Source organism: Schistocerca nitens, chromosome 5 (assembly GCF_023898315.1).
Source record: "Schistocerca nitens isolate TAMUIC-IGC-003100 chromosome 5, iqSchNite1.1, whole genome shotgun sequence".
Classification (NCBI taxonomy): domain Eukaryota; kingdom Metazoa; phylum Arthropoda; class Insecta; order Orthoptera; family Acrididae; genus Schistocerca; species Schistocerca nitens.
Window position 1 is genome coordinate 226,829,150 of NC_064618.1, and position 17,324 is coordinate 226,846,473.

Below are 17,324 nucleotides of genomic sequence, written 5' to 3' on the forward strand. Positions count from 1 at the left end.
CTCTCTCTCTCTCTCTCTCTCTCTCTCTCTCTCTCTCTCTCTTATATATCACAAGTGAGGCATAATTGCAAAATGTAAACTACTCTCGTTTGATTTTACCATCATTGTGGTTAATAAGTACTCGAAAACAGCGTCTGTCAACTACTGGATCTATCGGCGATTGTCGACGTTGCCACCAGGCTCCAGTCCTGTAAGTCATTTGCAGTAGCGTATCGGTTGTGGCTCGAACTAACAAGGCCCCTCAGGTCCCAAGAGTAGAACCCGTTGCATTTATTTATTTTTTTTTTTTTTTGTATGGGGGTATTTAAAAACATTTTTGTTTTCCAACTGGACATGCAAGGGATTTATGAATGTGTATGAGCATCGATTAGGACACCTGCTGAGACCTGACTCCACATGACCATGTGGAAGATTTGTTGTAAAGTGTTCGTCCCCAAGCATATATGCTGTTTGCATCCGTGGGGACTCTGTTATATGTTCATTTGCTAACTTACTCAGTCATAATACGTTGTAGCGAGAAAACCATTGGTTTCTGGAGCCATTTTTATTAGGATTATATACCTGTTTCATTGTCTTCTATTCGTCTCTTTCTTTTATACCTGCAATAGTCACACGGGTTGTTAAAGACGAGAGTCGGAGAGTAGAACTTATGGTTGGCTTTGTAACTGACATCGATGGAGATTCTCGGTGAACCAGTGTAATTATGTCACAAACAAAAAAAAATGTTCCTTGTGTTACACGTGTTTATATTTTACTCGACTGATGTTTCAGATTCTGGCTCTGTGGTAAATCAAATTGATAGTAGCGACAGGGCCTATTCCAATAACTCAGACCTGAAAGTATACCTGTAGCAACGAAAGGGGGGGGGGGGGGGGGGTTGGAGCTTAAAACGACTGTGCAAAATTCTCTGCTTTCTCAGCAACTTCCTAATATGTTTGTTGTACCAAGGTGGCTCCTTTCCCTCACCTATGCTTTTGCCAGGCACAGACTTCTGTAGCAAATGGTGGACAATACCTTTAAATTCCGACCAAAGATGCTCAATTTCTTTGTGTCCCGCGGTGAATGCTTGGAGCTGACTATGAAGATATTCATTATTGACACTTTTATTTGCTTTCCCAAACAAGAAAATTCTATGCTGTTTCAATTTTTATTTTTTTATTTTTTTGCAGCTTCTACTGACATAGAAGCCACAACGACATTATGGTCGCTAATACCTTCTTGTAGATTAGCTTCCTCAAAAAGATCAGATCTGTAGTAGTTCAGGACTATTTTATGGGCATCTTGGTATAAGGGACCGACAGGCCTTTACAGGGTAATAGCATTTCGTTTGACTTCTCACCTCAATTTGTTTTTGTATTTGTATTGCAATGAAAATGTCTGCAGACCACTGAAAATGTTAGCAGTAGACGCTGTGTGTATGGTTGGAAATAAACGAGTTCAGCCGCGCGGTTGGTTGGTTGGTTGGTTGGTTTCGGGGAAGGAGACCAGACAGCGAGGTCATCGGTCTCATCGGATTAGGGAAGGATGAGGAAGGAATTCGGCCGTGCCCTTTCAGAGGAACCATCCCGGCATTTGCCTGGAGTGATTTAGGGAAATCACGGAAAACCTAAATCAGGATGGCCGGACGCGGGATTGAACCGTCGTCCTCCCGAATGCGAGTCCGACGGTTCAATCCCGCGTCCGGCCATCCTGATTTAGCCGCGCGGTTTTAGGGGCCAAGTCACTTATAGATCACGGAGTAGAACAAGTGACCTCAAAACTCCTTGTGAGTACTCTTTGAGGGCACCGCGGAATACAGAAGATAAAGTTATACATTGTTAATGTGCTTCTAGCGCGTCTCGTAACTTACCGTGTGCTCTTGGACGTAGGCGATACGAGATTGTTTTTATATTTTGGAGATTTGCGATCTGCTAGAAATCACTTAGCTTGAAATCGGTAGATCAGCAACTTTGAGTATATCATTACGTAAAGTCGAGATAGGAGAATAACCGAAATTTGTCTTAAATTATTATCAGTGGAAGACGGAACTTTGCCCCAAAGTGATAGACCGTTAGTAATTTAACGGAAAAGGAAGGGAATATTAGTATCGAATTGTGATAAAACACTTAGATTTCGTTAAAGTAACTGGTAAAATGTGGATCTTATTGCAGACTCTTTGACTGAAATTTACGTAACTAATTCCACCCAGCTAAGGGAAGGTTACTTCTTTAAGACAATGATAGAATGTGCTTAGACTATGCCGGCCGGTGTGGCCGAGCGGTTCTAGGCGCTTCAGTCTGGAACCGCGCGACTTCTGCGGTCGCAGGTTCGAATCCTGCCTCTGGCATGGATGTGTGTGATGTCCTTAGGTTAGTTAGGTTTAAGTAGTTCTAAGTTCTAGGGGACTGATGACCTCAGAAGTTAAGTCCCAAAGTGCTCAGAGCCATTTGAACCATTTTTTTGGCAAAAGGTTAAGTACCTGTCAATCAAAGGAGAACAATAGGTTAGCCCCTGAGTGGATACCTGCCCCTGATGTAGGCAACTCGCACTAACAGAATGCACCAGCACCCCCTTCCTGATGGGGGAGTGGGGGGTGGCAACGAGCCCTTAGCGCTAGGATTTCACCCGGAACAAGTCCCGCCCATTCACCCCCCTCCACACCTATCCATATTGTAAGGCCCTCCTGTAAACAGCCGCCGGTTCCACAAACTGGAAGCTATATCAAAGTTGTTATCGTCACAGTCCAACACATGTTACACTGTGATGAGATTCAGTAATGATAAGAAATTTAAGTTTTTCTGGATAGTAATATAATATGAATCTACATTATTAAAAGAATAAAAATATTTATAGAGAATTGAAAGCATCATCAGCAATAGAAAACAAAAAATAACGTGACGTTATTTAAGGGCAATAAGGACAAATTTTCATCAACTAATTCACTTATTATAAAACGTTTATTTGAGGGAAACAGCAGAGCAAACATAAAATGCGAAAACAATGGTCTTGTATCTGTCATGTCAGTAGTAATGCCACGGATGCAGTCGACTAACTCTGTTGTCTAAAATCAGTGTTATATAGAAATAAGTGAAAGTCATTTTGTTTATGTAGGCCCTCATAGTAGCTCACGATTAAAGAATGAAAGAATGCCATGAAGTAGAAATGCCTAATGAAAGCAGTAAGATATTTGCTTATACGCCATATTTCGTTAGTATTTACATGGGTAATGGGTGAATTTTAACTTGTAAATTCTTCCAATACCATACCTGCGCATTATAAACGAGGTTATGAAGAATTGACTGTTTCTGTGTGAGTAGTGTCCTATATGCTGTTGCGAACGTCTCAGGAAAATAATCTGTCGTTATTCTTCGTTCTGTCTGTTTTTAACCAAAACATTTATTAATTTCGTAAATGTCATTCAAACCATTTTTTAAAAATAATAATGATGATGTGTATGTTTGTCACAGAGCAGTTATCGAGGAAATAAATGCTGCAGTGTTTCACGGCTGTAAAACGTCCTTCATGCTGTGCTAGTTCTTCTTCCACCCGTAAAACTTTTCAGCAAAACTGTTCAGTGAATAACACGCACAAACAGCTTGGATCGATCTAGCAAGAACAAAGTAATTTTGATTCCATCTGGAAGTATAGCGAACATTGGTGCTTGTTTCACATATACTGTCTCAGTTCTGAAACTTACGTGTCAAGTATATTGTGATTCCTCTTTCTCCAAGCAAATTCTTCTTTGAGGGTAGGTTTTTCCTGTTTTAGCTTTGGGTGCTTTTTCTCACATAGAAGTATGTTTCTTCATAGCCTATTCACCTAAATACTGAGTTCTCGTATTTAAAGAATTCAGTGCAAAATTTTCTCTTGTGTTTGCCGTGGAAGTACCTGGCACAGCTGAGGCCAATTGTGCACCTTTTTTGTGTCTTTTAACAACCTGACAAAACTAAAGACCTAGCAAGATATTAATTTAACATTCACTCCAAGTGCAGCTGAACGCGGTAAACCATGTGGGTCAACTGAAACGATGCCCAGGCGCCGAACAAAGACCGGGAAAACCGGAGGTGAGTGGGCGGGACTTGTTCCGGGTGAAATCCTGGCGCTAACGATTCCTGGGGTGGCAGGGTGTGGGGAACAAATGGGTTAAGTGCAGTGACATGGAAAAGCACTTAACAGAACAATAGGTTGACATGGAAAAGCACTTAACAGAACAATAGGTTTACCTCTGGGTGCATACCTGCCCCTGATGTAGGGAACCCACACTAACAAAATGCACCACAACGAACTTTGTCCAACTACATTTGAAGATGCGATGTTACAATATGGGTTCGTTTTTCATGCTTAGAGCGCGTTTCCTTTATTGCGATTAAAAATTGGTCTGTTTCGGAAGAGTATCACGTTTTCAGCACTGTGTCCTGCATACAATGAGGAAACTTAGGAGATGATTAGTGTTCGTTTCAACATAACAATGCACCCCGTCATATAGCAGCACCTGTGAGGCAATCGCTTGTGGACAATAACATATTGCAGAATCCCAATCTGAGCACAATTGAACACCCCTGGGATAAGTGGGAAAGACGACTTCACTCGACGTCCCAGCGTCCAACATCATTACCTTCTCTGGTTTCGGCTCCTGAGGAAGAATGCGCTGCCATTCCTCCACAGACTTTCAGACAACTCACCAAAAGTAGAGGCAAAAAGACGAAAGGTGAACACACCGCTTGTTAATGTCCAGATACTTTTGATCACATAGTGTAGATAACTGTTACTGTAGGACAGTACTATGTTTTACTAGTTTTAAGTTACACGGCCCAGTTTCCGGCTTCCAAGGTTATTTGCAAACGACAATGTTTCGTCCAATGGAGAATTCACTGCCAAGCTTAGAAAACTTACATGGGAAGGTCACTGGAGGGGTGTGACAGACTGTACGGGAAGGCAGTCCTGAATCTTAGCAGCTCGAATATCTTATCTGGAGATAGGGGGCGACTTTGCGTGGGAGTGCGCATGTCGCCGCCACAACGTGTAGGTGCGCCGTTATCTGGGACGGCGGCGTGTCACAGCTAGGGACTGTCGCCGGTGCCGCCTTCGTGTGAGTGCCAGACTTAGACCAGCCGCTGCTGATGGAATGGCGTCAACATCGCCGTGAAGGAGTGCGCTACATGATAACATTAGAAACATTTTACAACTGCTTATTTACTCGAGCTAAATAAAATACTGTCATCGCAGCCGAGGTCCCCAGCGTGTCATCGACTAGCAAGAAGCTGAATCCAGTCCTGCAGGTTTAATATATCTCTGTCAGAGGTACTCGATCTGAAAGAGGAGGATAAGTCTTTGTATACGTCTCGTGAACAGCGGAGCTTAACTCATGGGTCTTCAGTCTGCGGCCTAAATAAAATGTTCGTGCGACCCGCGGTTCTCAAATGGTTCAAATGGCTTTGAGCACTATGGGACTTAACATCTAACGTCATCAGTCCCCCAGAACTTAGAACTACTTAAACCTAACTAACCTAAGGACATCACACACATCCGTGCCCGAAGCAAGATTCGTACCTGCGACCGTAGCAGTCGCGCGGTTCCGGACTGAAGCGCCTAGAACCGCTTGGCCACAACGGCCGGCCCGCGGTTCTCAACAGCATTTTATAATAATATGCAGCTAACAATTAACAGCAGAATCTAAAGCGTCAACTAACGTTAAGAGCTTAAAAGAGTGCGGTAGTCAGTAAGAAACAAAAATACTGAGAGAGATGTGCTTCATTTTAAATAACGTCGGTGAATTCGGCCGCGAGCTAAGTAAAGTTTGACGTTTTTCTCTGGGTAAAAGGGGTAAATAGAGCGGCCATTGCGCGGTTAGAGAATATCAGAGGGGGCGGGGGAATGTTTTATTGTTTATCTTTCAAGTCTGACAACTCGCGGGCGTGCGTGACTTGTACCGAGAAGTTGCTTTGAAATAAATTTTTGACACGGGAATAACAAGGGTTCGTAAATACTCATTATACAGACGGTCATCTTCAAATGAGGTACTTATTTATACTAAAAGAACATTAAATTAATTAAGGCTGTTGTAATACAAAATGACGTTCAAAACATTTAGTAAACATCTATGATGGTGTTTCATATTGCATAAGCCATTTAAATACAGTGGGACACCTGTAGCCGTCCATAATGGTGTTATTTACTATACTGCTACCACATCATCTGCAGGCCTTAATTGACGCTAAGAGGATTAACTCCAATCGTATACGCGATTCATCAGCGGCCAGCATCTATGAACTGGCTTTCGCAGATTATTTGTAACAAAGTTGTTGTGTCTCCTGAATCGTGTATTCGGCGTCAGATAATGCCTGAAGATGGTGTACTAAAGCACCGAAACTGTTAGTCAAATAATAAATATCATCTTAAGGACGGCTGCAGGTGTTTCAAATGGTTCAAATGGCTCTGAGCACTATGCGACTTAACTTCTGAGGTCATCAGTCGCCTAGAACTTAGAACTAATTAAACCTAACTAACCTAAGGACATCAGACACAGCTATGCGCGAGGCGGGATTCGCACCTGCGACCACAGGTGTTTCAATTTATTACGCAGGTGAACGGCCGATGTCCTACAAATGTCCAGTTAGAAGAATAGACAGATAAAATTTACATTTACATACAGAATGTTCAGAAACAGTCTGAAAGGGTGTACGGCTGTTGCAGGGTAGCTTATACTGAGAAATAATTGTTAAGAAAAAAACTCGATACGTTGCATCTTTTCCGAGTTAATTAGCATTGGAGTAATTCAGTCAGGCCATTACGCCCGAAAATTCAAGCGGCCAATCAGATACAATTATTGTCAATCGTGCTCAGAGCGTAGATCATAGACTGCTCAGCCCTTGTTTCGGGTTCTATCATTAGTACCGTCCCATGTCCAATTTTCATATCAGTCTCCAGTTTGGTTTCGGGCGACGAAACGAATACGATTGGCGACACTGTATGAGGCAGGCCGCTTGAATTTGCGCACGCAAAGGCTTCATTGGCTAACTTCAATGCTAATTAACTCGGAAACGGAACAACGCATCGAATTTTGTTCTTAACCATTATTTCTCAGCACAACCTACCCTGAAATATCCCTACAAGCTTCTCAGACTGTTTCTGACCACCTGGTAGAGTCGCTCCGTAGCTGAGTGATTGGCGGCACAGTAGCTCAGAGTCTTCGGTCAGGGGACTAGCCACTTTTTGTAATAAGAAAACTTGAGTGAAATTCTCACCGAGAGAAAGTGAAAAATATTGTGCGACATCAGCACAGAAATTACTGGCAATATAACGATAAAGGAACAGATCGAAAGAAAGGATACGGGGCAAAAGTTGTGAGCATGCCTGGTTGCTTTGCGGAGGACCAGGATTCATCACCCAGAATTGCTACAGATTTTACGTTGAGGAGGAAGGGGGGGGGGGGGGAGGAGGAGGATGACTGTTACAGGATGCACACAGCATCGTGGTGCCAACAGGGGAGGTACTACAGTGAGAAGTAGCGACTTCAAGGTCCAGAAAGCTGGCAACCGCCGGGAGCACGGAGTGCTAACACCTCGTCCCTCCATACCGCGTCAAATGCCACAATTGGCAGAGGATGACACAGCGGTCGGCCGGTCGCGATGAGCGACAGTGAAAGTGCAACTTCAACTATTTAAATATGAGTACAATTACTATTGTTAGTGAATTAATCATCGACTCAGACACAACGCAACGCTTCGTCAGGTAATTACTGTGGCGCAAATTTGGGATCGCTAAGGGTGAAAGCAACCTGTAGCAGAGCACAGTCAACAGTAAGTGTTCAGAATGATGCAGACTTTCCAACGATTAGCTCCTGAGGTCGGCAGCAACGTTTCTAACCGTTACTAGTGTATTGGAGGCTCATAATTTATTCATTTACGTAGGTTTCCAACTAATAGTAATATCGGTACGTATGGGGCCCAAGATGCCGCCTTACAATGTTCGTATTGTCTCTCGAGCAAACATTTTGACGATACTGTTTTAGCCCCCACTCGAAACCTATCTCAGTAATGTTAATGGAAATACGCCGTATATTCGACGGATAATATTTGCAATATCTTTGGTGCTATTCTAGAGTACTACGCCCTATACCGCCATAGATTCTAGATTCTCTCTCTCTCTCTCTCTCTCTCTCTCTCTCTCTCTCTCTCTCTCTCTCTCTCTCCCCTCCCCCTCTCTCCCGAACCCCCCCCCCCCAATTATTAATTTCATTTGCAGAATCGTCTAATTTATTTCAGTCATCCACCAGACACGGATACTCACAAGATTATTGGACAGCATAATTAAAGGGACGGAAAGATCTCTGAGAATCTAATAAATCGGAGTTTTCAATTTAAAATAGGTTCGGGATCTGGCACTCAGTTTATCATCATCTCGCGGCCGTTCCATCCATTAGACGTGGAACACGTTGAGAGAATGTACCTTTCACAAAATACCAGTGCTGGCTCCGGAAAACAAATGAGCATAAAAGGGTGGAGTGGGCGCCGGGAGGACAGAAAGGTCAGCATCGGTCGTAATGTCATGTCTCTTTTATTGCTATGCAGGGCTAGATTTCAACTAACAGTGCGTTATAAGTAGTCATGTAGACTGAACGCAATTATAGCGATACACATTCCGAAGTAACTCGGGCAGCTACAAGCATTAGTCCAACTAATGCTTGTACTGGAAAGTGTGACGTTATAAGACGTTCATCTTTACATGAATACTTATAACACACTGATGATAGCTGCATTGTCAGTTGAAATTTAGGTCTCCACTGCGATAAAAAAGACAGATGACATTACGGACAATGCTGACCTTCTTTCTATCCTGGACCAACTCTAATTTCACAGTCTGGTTGGTGTAGTGGCAACGAATACTTGTAATACTGAAGAACACATGTGGGTCGATCTTGGAAATACCGAACACAAAAATGGAATCTACAAACTTACTGAACACGCGGAAGCACCCGTTAATCAGATACATACTCTCGTCACATTACGCTGAGTGGAGAAGCATTCCACCTCCGGACTTCAGGTTACTGCACGAAAATGCCATGTTCGAATTGATCGCTTGCTTTCAGGCAATGCAACATAATTTGTGGTGTATTTTACTAGACTTGATTCTATTAGAGGTGCTACATTGATGATTTCCCCCGACCTTTGAATTGTCTTACCCAGTCGGTTATGGGGGAAGTATAGATTAAGGTTCTTTTAGAACCGCGGTGCAACTCGGAATTTTTAATATTTTGGCCGTACCAAATACCGCACGAGGCGAAAGAAGTGAGACAAATATCCTAATACTTACTGGGCATCAAACCTGAAACCTTTGGATCCATGGTCTGGTACTTTCCCTCTGAGCCACCCAGCCATCATCGGCTATAAATTTCGGAACTCGCTATAAAAAATTTCGAAACTGAATCGGATTTACTGATTTGCCACAAGACAAAGCTTTATTCAAGATATTCATTAGAAAAGCTTGCCTGCGCCTATGGAGTTCCTGCATCACGTGATAGCGAGTGCAGTAACCAGTAAAATGAGGAATCTGATCCACCAGAATTTGTATGCTGCAGTCTTCCTGCTGTGACGTATGGGGTTTCCGGGAGTCCTCGTGAAATGTATCAGATGAATGAGAAACCTAGATTATAGGTTATTTAGATGTTTATGGGTGTCAGAAATGCAATGTTCTCATAACTCAAGTGAAATTCCTTGGAACAAACATCCATGGCTCCATCGTTTACCGTCCCAATACCCCTTGGTAATCCACCGGCTTTTATTCACCATCGCTTAAGTAATTTCTGTCTCGTGGATGGTCTGCAGTATCCTCTTGAAACTAGTTGTCAGACATAAGTCTATTGCCCAGGCTCTTGTTGTATCCCACAGGCCTAGTATCACGTTGAGGTCTGCCACAGCTGATAAAGTGCGACACTAATTGTATTCGCTCTGAAAGCCTAATACATTTTTTTATTTCACGATGATCACCTCACTTAGGTCTTTGTATAAGTGCACCGGGTGAGGGGCGATACGGTACAAGGGTTCTTCAAGGAGGGAACATCTGTGTGCGGATCTGTGAACACGGCTGTTGTCATCTTGAAATATGGGAGTGTCTACAGTATACTCACGAAGGTGTAGAAGGAAAGGCAACAGTGAATGACTGAGAATGTTGAAATGAACCTTCTCGTTCATGTTCAGTGACTTAAGTGGACAAATGTCATGGTAGGAAGAATGCTCCTAGAAAATCACAGAACAACTTCCAGCCTGAGTTACATCCTCCGTACACTGCATGGATCATACCTCAATGGTCTTTCGGCAAACTCTACGCCTTGTATCACTTGAAAGGAAGAAAAATCGCTACTCATGGGACCATATGTGCGGTCAATCTACTCTTTTTCCCGTTGAAGACGTGCATCTTTATTTGCTACTGTGAAACATTCGACATCAGATCTCCGTTGCATGACGTTCCCTTCACAATGTTTGCTCAGAAAATGGTTGAGATGGTTGTACAATAGTTTATTTCGGCAAAGTTCGCTTGTATGTGAAAGCTCTGTGTTTATTAAGGTCTGATCTGTCGCGAAATGGAAACATCGCTGAAAATCAAAAAAGGTTTATTTGCAACAGTTATCTACATTTTTCAGCTACTTCTCTGCATAGTCGCCGCTCCGGCTTAGACATTTCTCGTATTGTTGCACCAACTTTCCAGCACCCTCTTCATAGAAGACAGCTGCTCGTGGTTTCCGCCAATTCTCTACGCTGGTCTCCAGCTCGTTGTCTGTGCCGGAATGTTGTCTTCATAGCCAGCAGCTCATGTGATCAGAGATGAAATTCATAGAGAGGCAAGTCAGGGCTGTGTGATGAGTGATCAAACACTTTCCATCGGAAACACTGCAGGAGCTTCTTCATTTCCCCTGCACCGTGCGGTTGAGAATTGTCACGAAGAAGGAAATGCATGAAAGTTACGTTAAGTCGGGAGACACTTTCTAGGCATCTTTACGTGGTCATTGTTCGGTCAGAATTGAAAAGGGCGACCTGACGCCATCGATGTGCATACTCGAGACAATGCCCAATACATCTGACCTATGATTAATCGGATTTTCGATGTGGATTCCATTTCGCGATCGATTGGAGCTTTTTTTCCAACAGTCTTCTGAGCGATTTTATGCGGCCCGCCACAGATTACTCTTTTTATCTCAGCGTAAAATTATTACACACGTCCTCAGTTATTTGCTGGATGTATCCCGAGGACGTTTTGATTACTAATCAAAGACGACTACTACTAGACCACGGGTGCAAGGAACGTAACTGCGAAGAAACCACGGGTTACGAAAAGTACTTCGTTTGATCGATGAGGGAGGGAACTAAAGAAATTTTCAGGGAAATTCAATAATACAAGTCACTTAGGAATGAAATACGTAAAAAGTGCAGGGAGGCGAAGGCGAAATGGCTGCATGAAAAATCTGAAGAAATCGAATAAGAAAATGACTGTCGGAAGGACTGACTCAGCATATAAGAGAGTCAAAACAACGTTCGGGGAAACATTAAGAGTGCAATGGGAATTCTACTGTTAAATGCGGAGGTTCTCCACGGAACCGGCGAAAACACTGACAAGAAGGGACAGAATGATAAGACATATGTCAAGACATAATGGAATAACTTCTATGGTACTAGAGGGAGCTGTAGAGGATAAAAACTGTAGAGGGAGACAGAGCTAGGGATATAGCCAGCAAATAGTTGGGGACGTAGGTTGCAAGGATGACTGAGGAGACGAACTCGTGGGGAGCCACATTAGACGAGTCAGAAGACTGGTGACTCAAACAGGAAATCCCTTAGACCTTAATAAATGAATAGCCCTCATTTGTTATCGGCTTCACCAAAAAGATACTATCTGTAGATGTGACAAAATTCTCTACAACGCTTCGCACAGATATACGTATAACAAAAACAGGTACATCACGAAGTCAATTAAAAATTTTACGTGGTTAAAAGAAAAAAAAAATTGGATGTACGTGCATTCACTGTCGGCAGCATTTCCTATCAGAGGGTTGAAACCAGTTGTCATTAACAAGACGAGTAACTCAGCTCTGGTCCCTGTTGGTTTGGACTTTATAGGAGTATCTTTTCCGATCACCTTTCTTACGCTGTGTTAAATGGCTATGATATGTTAGTGATTCATTTATCATGCATTCTGAGATGCACACGCACACGACGTGACATGCATGACTTAGGTCAGCGTTGGAGCGTCACGTGACCGCTATCTAGAGCGCTCCAAAGCGAGAGCTGTGCTCTTTTAGGCTGCGACTAATATTTTGTTCGAGCCCACCCGGTTGGCCGTGCGGTCTAACGCACGGCTTTCCGGGGCGGGAAGGAGCGCCTGGTCTCCGGCACGAATCAGCCCGGCGGATTTGTGTCGAGGTCCGGTGAACTGGCCAGTCTGTGGATGGTTTTTAGGCGTTTTTCCATCTGCCCCGGCGAATGCGGGCTGGTTCCCTTACTCCGCCTCAGTTACACTATGTCAGCGATTGCTGCGCAAACAAATTCTCCACTTACGCATACACCACCATTACTCTACCACGCAAACATAGGGGTTACACTCGTCTGGTGTGAGACGTTCCCTGGGGGGTCCTGCGGGGGCCGAACCGCACAATAACCCTGGGTTCGGTGTGGGGCGGCGGAGGGATGAAGTGGACTGCCGTAGTCGTCGTGGGGTTTTGGACCACTGCGGCTGCGGCGGGGACGGAGCCTCTCCGTCGTTTACAAATGGCTCTGAGCACTATGCGACTTAACTTCTGAGGTCATCAGTCGCCTAGAACTTAGAACTAATTAAACCTAACAAACCTAAGGACATCACACACAGCCTTGCCCGAGGCAGGATTCGAACCTGCGACCGTAGCGTCCGTCGTTTACAGGTCCCCGGTTAACATACAATACAACATATAATATTTTGTTGCATGTGCTTGAACGTCACTGCACTGAGATACTAAATAAGTAGATTACTTGATGAAGATCGTATGGTGGTGTCATAGTCTGACATGGGGCCAATCTCGAGGACATCAAGGGCCATTTGTTACAGGTGTGAGCCATCGCGCCAAAGCAGAGGTTTCAAGCGCATTGTGGCTGCTTTCCACGGCGAGCACACCCTAACCGATTGTTATCCTCTATTTAACTGCACGAGTGCAGTTGCGTGCAATTGCTAGCAACTCAATTATCCTCTTGGCGATATTTTTTTAATCATTGTAATACAGGCGCATAACATCCGAAGAGCTCAGATGCATTTCATTTCCAACACAGCATTTGGATGCTTACCGTTTTTTCCGTCCGGTGGCGACCTGTTGCAGAGTTAAGAAGCGAGCGTACGTGGCAGCTCGTGGCACGTTAAAAGAATTCGTAATCGGCGTGAGGTCAGGGCCGCGGCACCTTGACACTGCAACCGCCTTGTATCCCTCGGCACACCTGCTATTAAGCTGTTAGCCGCCGCTGACGACCCAATTATGACGGAGCGTTCCCCTTCCATCGCAGCCACATCGCCGAGCTTGTCTTGCCACAGCATGATCGCTGACGTCATCTCCATACTCCTGAGATGAACCCCGTGTGGGAAAGGAGGGACTTTATCCCCGTCCCCTTCTGACCATGGCGCCTATATTAGACAAATAAGCCGCTTCCAGCTGTACATGAACCTTTATTTATAGGAACGCGACATTCTCAGGTGTGCGTCTGAGCAAGATACAAAACATACAATTGACATTACGATACCAAAACGGACACGAATCCTAATAATATAAACCGTATGACAACCAATATGAAAACACTCGCACTTCGCTAAAAGATTAAACTTATATTAACAGAATCTTCCGTCTGTTCTTGGTAGAACAACATTACAATAAATGAAAAGCACCTGTTTGCTTTCTTGCATATCAACTAGGCTGGCTGAACATGAACGCAGCTGGAGGTTGCAGTATTCAGACTCTGCATTTGCTGAGCATGTACTGAGTGAGGGTCACAACTACCAGCCAGTGTCCCATGTAATTCACTTAGCAAACAAAGGCCATAAACTCAACCTGCTGGAAGCTCTGGAAATTAACAAACATCTTGCACACAGTCCAGATCTCATCCTAAATGACCAGACACAGCTCAACACTCCCCCTCTTCTAAACTTCATATAATCATCTTTGTTGTTCATTACTTCCCACACTCTCTCTTCCTACATATTCCCATTTTCCTGTATCCATTAAGTTGTTTTGTTTGTTGAAGTTGTCTTTGTATTCCACATAGACTGTAGTTTTAATAGTTTAGGCTTTCTTTTAACTGGTATTTGTATTACTGTCCATGTTTAACACCCCTTGTAGTTGTCTCATCAAATACTGTTCGTATTTTACTTTGCTTATTTATTTAATGAAAACTGGTACACAGCCACTGCTTTGATTATAATGTTAATGTTAAAATGCAGTAACACCACACTCTCAAACTGTAGGTTCCCTCAAACAACTCCATTTTCCTGCATTTATTATTTTCTGTTTATCTTATTGATATTGTTTAAGTTCCTTATGTATTCTTTATTTACATTGATAACTGTCTCTTCTTTTAATTGGTTGTGTATCACTCTCCATGTTTCATACCTCCTGATGCGGCCTTGTCTAATACTAGTTTTATTTTATTTCATTAGTTTTGTTTATTAATAGAAACTGTTATGTAGGCATGCTGTTCCTATTTTGTGCTAAAGGTTTTCCTGTCTACTCCATTGTTATTTATGTACTGTTCAGTTTTTACTTTTTCATTGTAAAGATGTTACTTACTGTATGTTTCTACTTCAGTCTAGATGTGTTACTTCTCTTCCAATGTAGTCTGCTAACATTTAACTTCTTTGGTGATAATACTCAGTAAATGTTTGAAGATGGCCTTGTAAGCCGAAAACCGGTTAACAATAAAAGTAATATTGTAGAACAAAAGCAAACAGGTTCTTTTCATTTATTAAACTTATAAGTTGTGGAGGATGGAAAGTCAACCTTCCCTAAATAAAATGCTATTACCCCACAAAAAGAAGGTCGAATCAAATCCTCTGGTTGAAAAAACTGACATGTTAAAACAGAAGCAACAACAACGAAATGAAAAAAAAAAGTCCCAGCTACTAGCATTGGAGGGATACTATCCGCCGCTTCCCTGTATGTTTTGAGTTTTAAACTGTCGAGCTATCAACGCTCATAAAGGTTCATATACAATCTAATGAGTACAGAATATGCTTTGAGAGTAAATCGAAAAAAAGACAAAGTAATGAGAAGTAGCAGAAATGAGAACAGCGAGAAACTTAACATCAGGATTCATGGTCACGATGTAGATGAAATTAAGGAATTCTGCTACTTAGACAGTAAAATAACCAATGACGGACGGAGCAAGGAGGACATCAAAAGCAGACTAGCAATGGCAAAAAGGGCATTCCTGGCCAAGAGAAGTCTACTCGCATCAAATATCACCCTTAAATTGAGGAAGAAAGTGCTGAGAATGTACGTCTGGAGAACAGCATTTGTATGGTACTGAGACATGGGCTGTGTGAAAACAGGAACAGACGAGAATGAAAGCATGTGAGATGTGGTGCTACAGACGAATGTTGAAAGTTAGGGGGACTGATAAAGTAAGGAACGAGGAAATTCTGCGCAGAATAGGAGAGGAAAGGAGTATGTGGAAAACACTGATAAGGAGAAGGGCCAGGGTGATAGGACGTGTGTTAAGACATGAGGCAATGATTTCCATGGTACTAGAGGGAGCTGTAGAGGGCAAAAACTGTAGAGGAAGACAGAGATTGGAATACATCCAGCAAATAATTGAGGACTTGCAAGTGCTTCTCTGAGGTGAAAAGGTTGGCACAGGAGAGGAATTCGTGGCCGAAGACTGATAACCCAAAAAAGCTCAAATATAGCTGGAACCGCTTTATTTGTCAGATACGGATTAATTCAACTGCGACTACCTACAACATAAAACTGTTTGATTACGCCGTCGTTCACTGGTCAAAGGGGTTCATGTCTCACGGGGGTATTAAAACTGCAGCCTGTCTAGTTTCCGGAACGAAACGATCCGTTTCTCATACATGTTACTGCAATATATTTCAGATGCAAATCATAAACCTTAGATTTTTCGAACGCTATAACTAGAAAATGTAAAAAAAAATTGCCAACCAGTATCGGACACTGAGTTACAGTATAAATACGTTAGTGATTCATTTGTCATGCATTCAGAACACATCCGTGTCTGCACTGCCTAGTGTTTTATTCAAAAGAGAGCAGCCTTAATATTGTAACTTCCCACATATTGACAGCCACAGAAAATAGTTCAGTGAATTAATTCAGCTCCTAGTGTACGATATCCACCTAAATATGTCAGGTGTTCTAAGTGTCGCAATACGGTCTGTTTACATCGCAAGGCGCTGAAACATAGTAGGTATGCTCATAAATCAGTGCGCTTGCGAAGTACGCTGAAAAAAGTAATCACGCCACTTTTCACCACCATGTGGAAATGTGGCGCTGTAAGCAGTCAGAATGTGAAATATCTTCTGTTTTGACGTCAGTATGCTGTTTGTCACTTGTCGACGCCGCGCGGTCTAGGGCGACTTGTCACGGTCCGCGCTGCTGCCCCCGTCGAAGGTTCGAGTCCTCCCTCGGGCATGGGTGTGTGTGTTGTCCTTCGCGTAGCTTAGTTCAAGTTAAATTAAGTAGTGAGTAAGCTTAGGGACCAATGACCTCAGCAGTTTGGTTCCGTAAGACCTAACCATAAATTTTCCAACTTGTCGACACGTGGTGGTTTCTTTTGTGAAATGACTGATGGTGTAAAGGGTTCAGTTGACGTTTCCCATACTAAATGCAATGGCTGTGGGAAAACAATATAAACCTCTTCTAAACCATTACAGAACATGTCAGTATACAGGCGTTGTAATTTATTTACATAGTAATATAGCTTACGCTGTTCTAAAAATGTTCAGCTGTTGGAAATCTGAAAATTTTACATTTTCACACAAATAATCCTGTATATATCACTCTTTTAAAAGCAACTGACCAACAGAAAATTCACAAGTTTGACAAAGGGCTAGAGAACAATGCAAAGTAACAACAATTGATGCCAAACATAATTACAAATACTAAATTTCCGTTACAAAGATAAATCCCCAAATGGTAATGATGCCAGCTAATGGGTTAACAATGAGAAATAATAAAACAAATGTTGAATCGCGCACGGCTGTTGTACGTGTCTCCCCGTCTGGATTGGGGAGACAACTGAAGTCAGAGGCGTGCCTGACTCTACAGCATTGCATGCACCCCCGTGCCTCTTCGTGCAACGGCCGAATCTACCCACTGCGCACGT